Source organism: Pinus tabuliformis, chromosome 2_1 (assembly GCF_031772625.1).
Source record: "Pinus tabuliformis cultivar Carrire ecotype Pingquan chromosome 2_1, CPIR1, whole genome shotgun sequence".
NCBI classification, from domain to species: domain Eukaryota; kingdom Viridiplantae; phylum Streptophyta; class Pinopsida; order Pinales; family Pinaceae; genus Pinus; species Pinus tabuliformis.
The window spans coordinates 154,693,508-154,707,932 of record NC_142299.1 but is presented as its reverse complement, the minus strand read 5'-3'; positions in this window follow the sequence as shown (position 1 = coordinate 154,707,932).

Below are 14,425 nucleotides of genomic sequence, written 5' to 3'. Positions count from 1 at the left end.
GCACGTGGTTTGTGGCGTCATTGACACCACACCTGAGGATGGCCCTGTCACAACAAAAGATCTCAACCCAAGCCGAGGCACTAGAGACAACAATGAGGATACACGAGACCCCAATACCGGACCTAGGGTTGGGAGTTCAGCAAATCCACATGAAACTTCAAAACTTGAACTTAGAAACCGCAGAGCTTGAAGCAAGAAAAGGTATCCCGACCGAAGGTACGTACGGAGGTGGGATGTGTTAAATACAAAAGCCAAGCACACAATAAGGACCATTGCCCTGTCTTCGCGAACTATCTAGTGGGGGGAGGCCCGATGCCGTTAAAAGTATAGGTACAAGCAGGACCAAGTGTCGTGCTTGTGCTCTAGTGCGCGATTTGTCAGGTGGGTGGGAAACACACAAAAAATAACTGCCACCTATTACAAAAGTATACCCAGATCCTGCAACAATTGTATTGTAACTTCTGTCGATCAGTGGGACACGATGAGAAAATGTGTCGAAGTTATGACTTAATGGTAGAAAGAACCCCAGCTTACCGAATGTAGATTGAAGCATGGGGAGGATTTCAAGGACACAGCCGAGGAAGAGGAATGGGGCCCGAGTGGGGCCGCAGACCATTTGTAGGTTTTAACCCCATACAAAAATTACCTATATACGAATTCTAAAACACAGAAAATAAACAATGCAAGAGCATAACACATAAAACACATATACACAGAGATTTCCCCCTAGATCCCAAAACCGGGACTACTAGCTTGATTTTTCATTATTTTCCTTTCAATTTATAATACATATTTATACATGACGAAGCATCCAATACCATGGACCGAAAACCATCGCGTCCAATACCATGAACCGAAAACCATCGCATCCAAAAAACATGTGCGAAAATCATGCACAAAACCATAGGTGGGTCTACCCAACCTAACATAGGGTCCAAAACCAAAATTTTCTGGGGCACTACCCCGGACCCCATAAAGTGGTGTTATAGGTACACCTCAAATCCCCTGTGTTAACTACATGCGCTAGTTGTGGAAAGAATATAACACAACCCAACACTGTTAATCTATTATAATTGTGGCAGACTGGGACACTATGCTCACGACTGCACTAACCTGACCAGAACTTCATGCCCATACTGTGAACAATTTGATCATGAAATGGTAGACTGTCCTACCTTAATTTCCAAACTGCACGAAAAGGGAGCACTCCAACCTCCACCAACCCAGAATATCTAGATGATGCGAGCAAAACCTCGCGAAGAGGATCCCCATATAAATATGGTACTAAGAAGTGGCGCAACTATAGGAGGTCATCCACAAGAAGAACGTAAGAGGTACGATACACCTACAAAGGCACACGACTCTAAGCCGGAATAGGGAAGGATGTTCCCAAGGGAAGCTCAGTGGGGCGGTGCAGAAGTTTCTACCCCGGGTAGAAGGGATCAAATGGAGTCAGGGTTGGACCCCTCCATGATTATGACCTTTCTTGAAACCTGCATGAAACTACTACATGATAGTAAGGTCGTTCAAGGACTACACGAACTAATCACCAGGTGCACTGGATTTAGCGAACCACATGTAGTCTGAAAATTAGGAAGACATGATCTGCGTACCGAACGGGAAATGAGGCTAATAGCGGAAATTGATGAATATGAAATGGATCAGGTCATCTTGGACTTAGGCTCCGATGGGAACATATTACCTAAATAGACATGGAAGCACATGGGAAAGCCTGCATTGCAATGGTCCCTGATTTAGTTACGAATTGCTAACCAACAAAAGATCTAACCAATGGGTCGACTGCAAGGAGTGACTGTGGATATCGATGGTGTAAGTACGCCAGCCGATTTTGAAGTTATAGAGATTATTGATGATAGTAATCCTTACCCTGCATTGCTCGGAATTGATTGGGCAACGGACATGAAGGGGATTATTAACTTAAAGAGGTAGAAAATGACGTTCGAAAAGAAGTCACTGCGAGTAGTAGTTCCATTGGACCCAGCGGAAGGAGAACACTACACCGAACCTGTGCACGATGAGGACAGTGACAACGAGCTAGATTGCATCTATCAGATAACAGCGCAGGACCAGGATCAGGTGCGTCCCGTGGATGGGGAAAGAACCTTGTGGGAATGCGATAGCACTTGCACAATGGATTCCGAGGAGGAGACTGAATGATGGCAGAACCGCTTGTAGAAAGTTACGACACTTAACTGCAATATGATTCAGTCACTGTGACATGTAACCACTGAGGAGAGACAACAGCCAGTAGAGAGCGCCAAAACCGATGAAGGGCAGCTCATCTAGTGTGGCACGGTGGACACAACACAAGAACAACATGAGGGGTCATAAAATGAGTTGTGCGTACCAGGGGGGCCATGGAAGCCAAGATCTAGGAAGCAGTTCCAGGTACGCATTGGAAGAATAGTTGGTCATCAATGACGAAGGGTCTGAATGCATATTAAGTGACCATCAACCCAACCAGATCTGCGCGGAATGAAGATTTGTACGACCAGACGACAAAGTCTCTTGGATACAACTCACCCTAGCAGTGGCAATATCCACGATAGAATTCAGCAGCTCCGGGCAGCCATTTGGCATGGTAAGGTGCAGCTGGGTAAGTTAGAAGAAACAGGGGCCAGACTTTGCACATAGAGTGTGAAGCAGGATAAAGCTATTACCAAATTGCAGTTAGAAGCCGCCTACATGGGTCACGCAAAGGAGCGAACAAAGGAACTAGGTAGGGCTGGCTCTCCTACCCTGCTACAAGCAGCGACCCCGCTAGCATGGTTGCGCTGGCACCTGAAAGGACAAGACCACACACACCGCAACCCATTAGCAGAATCAAGGGAAGGCAGAAGGTGCTTGTATCCTAAGCTAGTCGAGAAATGGAAGATCCACATGAGGGGTTCGCCCACCTGACTATTCGTAGGAGGTCCAGTCCTAGCGCTCCCCGCAGTTGAAAGAGGGCGTGAGACTATAAACTAGGCTACTCTGAAGTTGCACAATATGACCTCAACCTACATACAAAAACCGCAGTTGCGAGCCTGGGGTTTCGCAGCCGCAAAGGAAAGGTGGAAAGTGACCGTTGTAGATACTGTTCATGACATCATGACCCATTTAAAGCGCCATGGAGCGGGCGGCGAGCAATTAAGGCAGAAGAATAACTGCCAAAATCGCATTGATGAGTTGCCGCAAGGGAAAGTAGCCAATCTTAAATTCTAAATCTTATATAATCATAGTAAGGATCACACCACCACGTCCTACCGTCCTGTAAGAAAGCCGCCATGGGTTAAGAGCAAGTTCAAGATGAGTGACGAGAAATTCGAAGAAAGTCTATGGTTTAAGGCATTTTCGAAGCACTACCAGGAAGTAATTCATAAAGCACACAATCCTACCACCGATAACCTGCAGTAAGCATCGCCACCAACAGCCGAGCTCCTGAAATCACCTCGGATGCTGAGGACCAAGAAGGACCCTCAGATCCCAGAATCAGTAAGGAGGTTGCCATGACACCTGCACTTTGGCAAGTTCACAATGGAGGAAAAAGGTAAATCTATCACCATTGATAGCGATACGGAAGCCGAAGACTCTCCCACATATGTCGAAGAAGTCAACCCTGAGGAGGATCCTATACAACCTGTAAGACAACCCAAGTATGTGCCTCCAAGCAAGGGAAAGGCGAAAGTACCTGCAAAACTAGATGAAGTTCACACTGTCATTGCTATCCCAGCTCTACCAAAATAACTCCCAATAGAAAATTTGGTGGTTGGCTGCATGGCGGCAATGAAATTCGAAGATTGGGATCTCACGGATATAGTAAAATTTCCCCACTTGGTGATGGACACACTGATGGAGTAGACTATAGAAGCAACGGTGACAATGTTCCAACCCAAGGAGTGGTTGTGGAAGGTGGACCAAGTTGGGCTACTTTGTCTCTTGTCGATTCCCCATGTCCTCTGGCCCCCGATAACCATGTTGGTTATAAAGCAGTTTCTCTGTCTAATTCATGAGGAAATATTATGGGTCAGTAAACCTGTCAGTATCACATCTGAACTTGTTCATTGAGTTTCACACCTTGCCTGTGACGGGAGAGATCCTTGAGAAATTACTGATCGAAGTAATGATGTAGTGATGATAGAATGATTAAAAAAGAAGTATAAGCTTACAAAAGGGAAACGGAGGTACGTCATTGATAGTATCTCAGATAAATTAGTTTGCATTGCCACTCAATTGCTGGAAGGGAAAGTAATGAGGAAGTGTCATGGCACAGAGGTTCCAACAGTCGTGATTGCACTAGCTAAAGAATGTGCCACCAGCGTACGGTTCAATTTGTCCCAGTTTCTCTGTGAAGAGTTTTTGACCAACTGCTGAGAAGTGCAGGAGGAGAGCAAAAATTTCCATTATGCATGGCTACTCTTGTCCATCATGCTGGTTGCCACTGACCTACCTAAAGAAAGCCAGTTTCCTGTCTTAGACTCGGAATGGCCGAAAGCTGCTCGATATGCTTCCCTTTGGGCAATAAGGGATGCGGGACGAATTCGAAATATCAAAATCTTTTGGGTAATGATGGATGCGACTATGCATCAGTGGATTATTTCCTTATCCCACCTGTCTAATGGGATCTATGAAAGCATGAAGCATATTTCTAAATTTAAGGCAGACATGCATCATCTCTACATCAGGGCACGTAAGGACCCGACCCAGGCATAGACCTCACTCTGATTTATCACTACTGATGATTTTATTGACGAGATTGTGGATACTTGGCCACCAGCATGGCACGGACCGATGGTGGTAGAGCGTAACGAGGACACTATCAAGCAGCAAAAGGAGGAAGCTAAATGGGCTGTGCAACAAAAGCACAATGAACAGTTCGTTGCAAAAGTTAAGACAGAATGGGAGGCGGCTTAGAGGGCAGCAGGAAAGACACCACTAGGAGGGGCGGCATCAACAACAGACAAGGACAGTTAGAAGGCAACCCCTAAAATGGTTGTGGATGAACCACCAGCAACAGGCATGGATTCACCACTGAAGCAGTCAGCGCCATCAGAGCGGCCGAAGCCATGGAAGAAGGCAAAGGCATCTAAAATGGATAGCGGAGTGACCATGCTAACCAAAGGAGACTTAATGGACATCGAGAACACCATTCGAGATGCCACTCGGGAGGTAGTCAATGAGGCCATGTCGGAGCAGCAGATTGTGTTGGGGGAACTTCGCACACAGCTACACGAGCTGGGATCAAGAATCGCGCAGGTAGGCACCAGTACTACTCTAGGGGTTTCTAGTATGGCAGCTACGGAACCATTGTTAAAAGCCCAAATGGCTCATTCTATCCTGATTCCAGCAGGTGCATTGCTCACCACCCAAACGGAGGATCGAGCTGTGCTAGAATGACTTACAGGACTGGGACTGAATGTGGCTGCTCTACCACGCGAAAGTTTGCAACAACTACACGACAGTGCCACAATTGAACTCCATGCCAGGGCCGGCCACGCTGACCAAGTACTACAAGAGTAGAAAATTAATATCGAATAGCTGCGGCTCCAACGCGATGAAGCAGTCACACAAAAGCAACAGATGGAGAAGGTAGTAGCAGAAGCCTGTTCAAGTGCCCAGGAGTTAGAAATTATGGAGGACTTGCCCATTGAGACACAGATCCATACACTGGCTACTGAGTTCCGAAAGACAAAGGAGGAGGCCATGTGGATCCATCTAGAGCTCAACATACAGATCACGAACTTAAGACTACAAGTTCCACAATCAACACCACCAAAGATCCTAGAGCAACACAGGAACATTATTACTATGGGGCGCATGATGCCTACATGGTTAATGGCGGAATGTACCATGTTGTTAAATCAGTTGATTGTTATGATCACCACCCTTCAAGAGGATCCAAAACTTCGTCGATTGGAATCCAAGGCCCAGGAAATCTAGCAAGCTTACGATCATCTCAGAGGGACCACACAGACCGTTGCTATCACGCAACGCTTGGCTAAGATGAGGGAGGTGCAGGACATAAAAATCCAAGCCGATGCCACTAGACAAAAGGAAGTAGTGGTTAAAGCCCATCTCTAGTCGTGGCTGGAAGTGGAAATTGTAGTTTCAACCACCATAGAGCACAAGGTAGCCCACATGTAGGCTGAGTATGCCACTATGGAGACAACAGAGATAGGGACTGAGGTGTCGGTAACACATGTGGAATGGATGCAGCACATGACGGAAGAATTTTCCACTAGCACAAGCGATGCACAGAAGCTACTGACTAATCTCCGTGCAAAGATGGATGCACCAGCTGAGTGACTCGGGACAAGTCATGATGATTGTGTTGGGGGACTGTTGGGTAGCAAAAGCCCAGCGTAATGGGTATGGGGCATGAAGCCCACAATTTTGGGTAAGAATAGGGTAAAGACTCCACGAGAATGCACAGAGCGTGATGTGTAATAATTCAAAGTCAAAAGGGTAGTCCGCCCAAAAATAGTGTAAGGAAAAGTAAGTCGAGTCGGCCCACCTATGGATCGCAGTCCATGGAAAGGTATAAATAGAGTGAGGGTCTATGGGTAGAGTAGATACGTTTTTGGTATGATTTTGGGATATGAAATGTAATGGGTGTTTGAGAAGAGCATTCTGAGAGTGTCTATAAGTCTGAGTCAGGGGTTTGGGTAGAGGATAGAGGCTCTGCAGCTGTGTGCGCAGAGGCCCGGAAGAGTCTGCAGCTATGTGCACGGACCCCTGCAGCTGAGTGCGTAGGGAAGATCTAGATGTAAGGGTGATAACTGGAAATAAAGATAAGTTTCTTTCAAATTCTATGTTAATTCTGAACTATCACAACTTTGTTCTTTTATGGTTTATGACACTATGTTGATCTGCGCACACATGCTTATTGAGTACTTATGAATCGGGTTTAATCTTAATATGCGAACTAAATGAAAGTAATAAATGTTTGCTTAAAGACCTCTCTAAGTAGATCTGGGTTATAATACTTAATTGAATAAGTTAGATCTAGCTAAGATTATCGGGATCTGAGCAGATCTAGTGCAGCACGAAGCTGCAAGAAAGTGTGTGAACCTCTCAGACCACATCTAGACATCCCAAGGGTGTGGAAACTTGGTTCTAACACCCTCCCCTACTACCTCGGGGGAGACCTCAATCCATGCTTCACGGGTTGTTGCTGAAAGGGTCGGTAGCTACGGGATTTGTTTGGCTAAATAATTCTTCCGAACCTGGGTCAGGCCCATATAAGCCAACAAGATATGCTAAACAACTTGTGCAAATGCACATGGACTTCGCATTCAGGAACACAGTCAATAATCAGGTGTTGGCGAGTTAATTACATGAACGATCCCTTCAGTTGGGCCGACAAAGTGTTGAAAGAACGAGTGCGTAGAAGGCTACTCACGTAGAAGCCTTTAGCGAAGTGTGTGAAGCACTGAGTATGGTATATAATGCGCAACAAAGTGATTGGGACCTATGCGTACCTACAGTATTATGGGCTTATAGGACAACTTGCAAGAAACTGATGGGTGAGACACCTTTCCGGTTGATTTATGGAGTGGAAGCCGTAATTCCAATGGATTATATTGTGCCTAGTCTGCACATAGTAGCACTCATAGGTATGACGGACCACGGAGCCCTGGAGGAGAGGCTCGCACAGTTGGAGGAACTTGAAGAGGAATGGTTTTTGGTTGTATTCTATCAACAAGTACAAAATTACTGCGAAAAGGCTTAGCACAATCAACATATTAAGTTGTGCACCTTTAAGGTAAATGATATGGTGTTACTAAATGACAGTAAGTTTGATAAATTCCGAGGAAAGTTCAGAATGCATTGGCTAGGACCGTATGTTTTTAAGGAGGTCACAAATAGAGGCGTGGTGCAGCTGGTAAAGCTAAATGGAGAACCTTTCCCAGGCAAAGTGAATGGCATTCGATTGAACCATACATGGGTGGCCCAGCTATTTGACTAGATGACAGAAGCACAGTCTTCACACTCCAGGAAGCTAAAAGAAGGCACAAGACTATAAGACGATACAGGGGACACAGGAACAAATACAGGGGAGCAATTCTGACACCGTGGTCTCAGAACAACAAGTATGGGATATTCAACAGGCAATCGCTCAGTGCACTGCCAACCTTGCAGATGTCTAAGTAGAGTTGGAAGGTCTCCCTGCGAAGATCCCCACACCAACTGAGTGATTCGAGGGCGAGCAAGATGTTTGTGTTGGGGGCCTATTGGGCGTGGGATCCCCCAAAGGCAACTTTTGGGGCTTAAAGCCCAAGTTTTGACTAATTTCATTGTAAAGACCCCACGATTTGTGGGCACGGAGCGCGAAGTTGTAATAAAGTCATAGGGTTGTCTGCCCTTACTTTTGTAAATGTAGTGTTAGTTTGAGAGATCTACCCATGGTCTGTGGACCATGGGATTGTATAAATAGAGCAAGGATCTAAGTGTAAAGAGGTATCATATGAACAAGTATAGAGGAAAATCAATCCATGAAGCAGTGAGTCAAAGTATAGAGTTGTGTCGTTGGGTCGTAGAGTAGGAGAAGGCTCTGCAGCTGAGTGCACAGAGGCCTAGTAGTCCGCAGTTAAGTGCGCAGACCCTTACAGCTGAGTGCACATGGCAAGTCAAGTCTGTAACCATTGGAAGCATTAATAAAGAGAATTTTTACCATATTTCTATGTATCTTTTCCCATTTTATGAATTATTGGGTATGAATTGCAAGCTTACTGTTTATTTACTGCACAAACTTATATAAATGTGTTGAGTAAGTGAATATAATACAAGGAATTTATTTATGTGAAGATAACTAACTGTTATAAGAAGATAAGTAATATCCATGGTGTGACTTGGGGAAATAGTGCATATTGCTACTCCAGCAGTGCGAAAGCCACACAGCCCTTGGTTAGGGTTGTATGAAGGAAAATATAACAGGGCGTGAAGGCCCCACAGGTCAGGGAAGTGCATGAAGTAACCTATGCGAAGGTATTCACAGTTGGGCTAAATCAACCCCTCATACATCTCAAGGGTGTGAAAACTTGGTTCCAACATCCCCCCATACTGCTTCAGGTGAGACCTCAATCCACGCTCCGCGAACTGTTGCTGAAAGGGCCAGTAGTACAGGGATTTTTTTGGCTAATTAACTTCAAAGCTGGGTCAAGCCCCAACAAGTCAACAATGTCTTTCGCAAAAAGCACTTTAAAATCACAAAATTTAGAGAATGTTTGATATTTCTTCTACATGAATAAAATTCAACACTTACGTGAGAAATTATCTACAAATATTACATAATACATGTGATTTGTCATGGAGGCTATCGGGAATGGTCCACACATATCTGAGTGAACACCTTCAAGGATCACTTGCGCTTGATTTTCCTTATCATGAAAGGTGGATTTGGTGTACTTCCCCAATGTACACCCTTTGCATGTATCTCTCTGCTCTAGTGCACCCTTGGGAAGTCCTATAGAAATTTGTTGCATGATCTTTAGGCTCCATGGTCAAGATGGCCCAATCTTCTATACCATAATTCATTGATGTCCAGGCTCTACACCTTCTCTACTTGTGTGCTTAATGTTGCACAATCTTCTACATCCAATTTGTATAGGTTCTTCACGAGGACCTTGATCTGCTTCACTTGTCTTCACGCTATGTGATGAAGGAAATTCTCTCCTTTGCTAAATATCACATTGTAGCCACAATCCTCCAACATAGCAATTCAAACTAAATTCTTCTTCAGACCCGAAACATACATGACATATTTTAATGTGAGAGGAGAACCATAATCCCTCTGAAAAGTAACATTATCGAGGTTGGTCACTCTATACCTTCCATCATCTCCCATCTCGATGTGCATCTGAAGGTCCTTCTCCTCCAAGTCACTAAAAAATTCTTTGTTGTCGATCATATGGAATGAGGATCCACTATCCAAATACCACACACTACCTGTTATAGCTCCAAATCTCACTCTTTATGTTTGTGATGCTATACTCATAGCCTAGAGCAACCCCTCCTTCCAAACCTGGTCCAAATACTTAAAAACCAGTGTTTTACTCCCTATACACGACATTGCCCTGAGCTAAAAGCGGGTCTGTGTATACCCAAATCGCATATATGTCTTAAAGCAATTAAAAAAATTAAATCTCCTTAATTTTGAGTGGGGATCATGGGTTTTACTTTTTGATTATCTATTATTTCCCATGACCCAACTTTTTCCAATGAATTCCTAACTAAAAAACTACTTTGGGAGAAGTATAAAAAGGCTTCAATGGGAAGGCCTAAGGGAGGAGAGAATAGAGAGAAAAATCACTCTACTAAGATTATCCCTGATCAGGTCTGAAGATCCTTGTGCTTCCAACGCTTCCCCCATTATAGGAAACCCTTGTTTCCTTGAGTTATGATGTCTTTTCACTAGTTGAGATATCCTTGTGTGAGTCATGGAAGGAGCCTTTTGAAGACTTGGGATTGGATGAATCCAGAGGACGGTTCCGCTTGGAGCCTGTGAGAGGAAGATTCAGGTGATATCATTCCTTGTTTTACTTTAGTTATCTGCAATAAAGAAACATTTGTCTTGTTCTCGAAATCAATCTTCTTCATGCTTATGATGTTGTCATTATGGTTTGCATATGAATAGTTGTTTCAATTATATAACTAACTACCTTTCAATATGCTATGAAGTTGATTTCTTTATGATGCTTGGTCCATATACTGCTATGCTTCCTTGAATTGATTGTTTTGCAGGTTGAAGGATCGAAAGGAACTCCAAGAGGGTTTGGACCCTAGCTAGATCTACCCGAACGAAGGACCCCCAAGTGCACCTCTCTTCACATAGTTTTCTTATATTAGTATCATGGCTGTGTGGAATGCTTGTTTTTCATTGTAGATAACCCCCGCTCTACTAGGGTATTGACCCAAGACCCTAGGGGACTTTGTCCCTCAATAGAATTGGTGACTCTGCTGGGGACAACAGTATTGTTGTTCCTAGTTTGGGTTAATTTAAGCCAATCAGGGCTTAGCCTTTGATTTTCTTGCTATAACTGAGTTGTTTGTTCTTATAGGAACTCAAACTCTAAGTCTGATCAATTTTTTTAGACCACTTTTTTTCTTTTTCTTGTGAACTGTTATATACGCAATTTTTCTAGGTTACAGAAGCATATGTACGTAATTTTCCCCATATGAACCCACGTTTACGCAGGTTTCTTTGGGTTCAATCACGTATACATGTAGTTGTGCATTGACACAGTCACGTATACCCTAATTTTCCAAGTTTTTTGCAAATCTTTCTTGTTCAGTAAATTTGTTTGCTGGTCTGAGTGTTCCCTGAGCAGTCAAGTTTGGTTGTCAGTATTTGTTTTTACAGCAAGTTTCCGGTTTTGGATTCTCTCTAGTTGTGGAAAGTTTTGGTCTTGTTTTTTTTTGCTGCAAGTGTCATCATTTGTGTTTGAGCACACAAGATTTTTCTCTGAGAATCTTGGTTGTTCTGGTCTTCTAGAGCAGAAAGATTGGTTTCAATCTTTGTGACAAACTTTATCTTTGTGATCTTCTTGCTTTGTGTCAAAACTGCATCTTTTGGCCACTTACTTTTCCCGCTTTTTGAAAGTTGTTGAGTGACGATTTTGAGAGTTGTCTTTCTTGATCTTTTGATATTGTCACCAAGCTCTTTTTTCTACTTTTTTGTCATTAACTACATCTTGAAACACCTATTTTGTTGAGTTTTCGCCCATTTTGAGCTGATAACTTGCAAAGTGTTTTTGTTGCCTATTCTTCATTCTCAAAGTTTTCAATAGTATTTGGAGAACTTTTGAAAAGTCATTTTTTGTTTTTTCTTTTGAAGAAAACTTCTTGAAAACTTGGTTTTTGCTTTCTTTGGCCTTGTTTTGATTTGGTTTCTTTTTGCGAGTGAAAGTGCATTTTTGTTTGTCTTGAGATTTGCTTTTAGTGTTTGGACGACAATGAGCATTAGCAACTTATATTCTATCTAAACATCTTAAGCAGCTAATTAGAAGTGATAAACAAGTTACTTTCATTCTTTGCTTTAGAGTAGTCTTAAGTTTCTTGCATCTTCATTACACCTTGCATTAGGATAGTTTTGAATTGTCAATTCATAGTTAGTCTTTTTAGTTTTTGTGTGTGTGAAGTGTGTTGCAAGAAAATAAAAGGAAAAACTTTTTTGCTTTCTAGGAGTTTCTCAGAACCCACGTAGAAGTTGCTTTTCATCAAAAGAAAAATGATTGCATTCATGTAGTTACATTTTCTTTGATTTTGGTTGAGTCATACCCACATCATCAGTTTCACTCCCATACCCTTGACTTAAAAAGAACAACCTTTAAAATCAAGCGCTAATTAAAATATACTAGAACTTTTTTATATTGTCGATTTAGACACACCAACAAGTTTTAGGCTATTTAGGGCCTTGGATTAGGCGAGAGGAAAGTAAACTCTCCAAGATCACTCTAAATTGTCAAACATAGAAGTCTAACTAAAGAGTGCAAATCCAATAGTGTTAGGGAGACTAGGAAAGCTCCGGATCTAGGAGTTAAGCACAATGGTTTTTGAATATAAGCAAGCGAGATACCCCCTCTCCTACTTGTCGGATCTTACCTCAAGAATGTTCTACCTAACTTCTGACACAAGTTGGTACCTTTAGTTGCCTATCCTAGAGATCTACACAGGTGGCTGTGGAGGGGAATCCCGTGGCACCTGAGGTCAACATTGTATCACTCTCAACAGTACTTTTGGAGGGCACCCTTGCGAAGCTCGGGGGTTTGCACTGGCACGGGCTGTTGTTTGGAGGTCAGCGTAACTTCCTCTGATACCTTTACTGGTAGGCCTGAGCCGTTATTGTCCCTGACTATCTTCAGAAGGCCCCTATTTCACTTTCTTGTATTTTGGTGTCTGATCCTAATCACCCGGAGTGGAAATACTTGGAAATTGTTTGAATACCTGACTTCGTTTAGGGACTTTATAGTTGAGTGTTCTTTTCTCTTTGTATATAGTTGGCTTTAGGTATTTTTTTCTAGTCACTTTTTGGACTTTGTATCCTGAGTGATTGACTTACTACTCCACTGATCTTGAAAGGCTTTTGGTCGTTCTTTTGGAAGTAGTGGAGTTGCCTCCTCAAGGGCAAAGGTTTTGATTATGTATCTATCTTCCTTGAAAAGTCATTTCTACATTCCCATAAGGGAAGGGTCTATGAATTAGTTAGATATGGCCAATATTCCTGTAGAAACCAACCAAGATACCCTCCCAAAAAGGGATCCTTGTGCTTTTCATTTCTTTGGAAACGTTGGTACTCCCTTGATGGCCACTTTGAATATTCCTGGATTGAATGTTGGAGTACCCGTTTGGCTATGGTCCACTCCGAATATTCCTAATGCTCTTGAAGCTTCTTAGATGAATGCTTTATTTCAGGGGCATCACATGGGTGCTAATTGTTCATCTTCTTTCAAAGAGAAATCTAGGGTTCCTCTTTCTCCTCCTTGTAATAATAAATCTAAAAAGAGGAGAAAGAGGAAGACGAAGAAGAAGAATAATTCTATCCATTCATCATCAACCTCTGCAAGTCATGTTGAAGATGAGCCTTCAGCCACTGCAAGTCATGCTGGGGGCACAAGTCTAGTCACTGTGAATCATACTAGCAATTCATCATCAACCTTTGCAAGTCATGTTGAAGATGAGCCTTTAGCCGTTGCATGTCATGCTAGGGGCACAAGTCTAGTCATTGCAAGTCATACTAGCAAAGAGTCACTGACCTCTGCAAGTCATGTTCAAGACTCTCCGCAAATCACTGCTAGTCATGTTGGTAGAATGGAGATTGATAAGAAACCTAGACGTAGAAGTTTTTAACCTAAGTTCCCTTGTAAGATATGCAAGGGAAACCATCTTACTCATTTATGCCCTGGTATTCTAGAGGTACAAAGGATATGGTCCGAGTCTGAAATTCCTTCTACTCCTGGATTTGATACTGTTTCTCATCAATCCCGTCAACCATTGGTTGATAATTTGGTAGAGCCAGTGCAACCGCTAATTGATTACACTCCTCTTTTGGGGGGTGAAGTGCCTAACAAGAGAGTATGTTTGATCTCTAGTATAGATTCTTTTGGTATAGGGGCATTCCTATCTCTTCGAATGTTCCCCCTCCAAGTTCTAGGAGTGTTTCCATTGATTGGGATAGTCTTGTCGAGCCTCATCTTCCTTCTGCTGCACCTTTCCAAATAAAGGTCAGAGTTAATTCCACAAATGTATATCGATGTATGGTGTATGAAGGATCCTCTTCAAGTATTATATCCTCTTTGACTTGGAAAGCTTTGGGTTCCCCAAAGTTGTTGACAGCTCAGAGTTAGTTGTTAGCCTATGACAGAAGACCTGGTGAATCTATGGGTGCTCTTCCTCAATCGCCTATTACTTTAGGTGGGAAGATTGT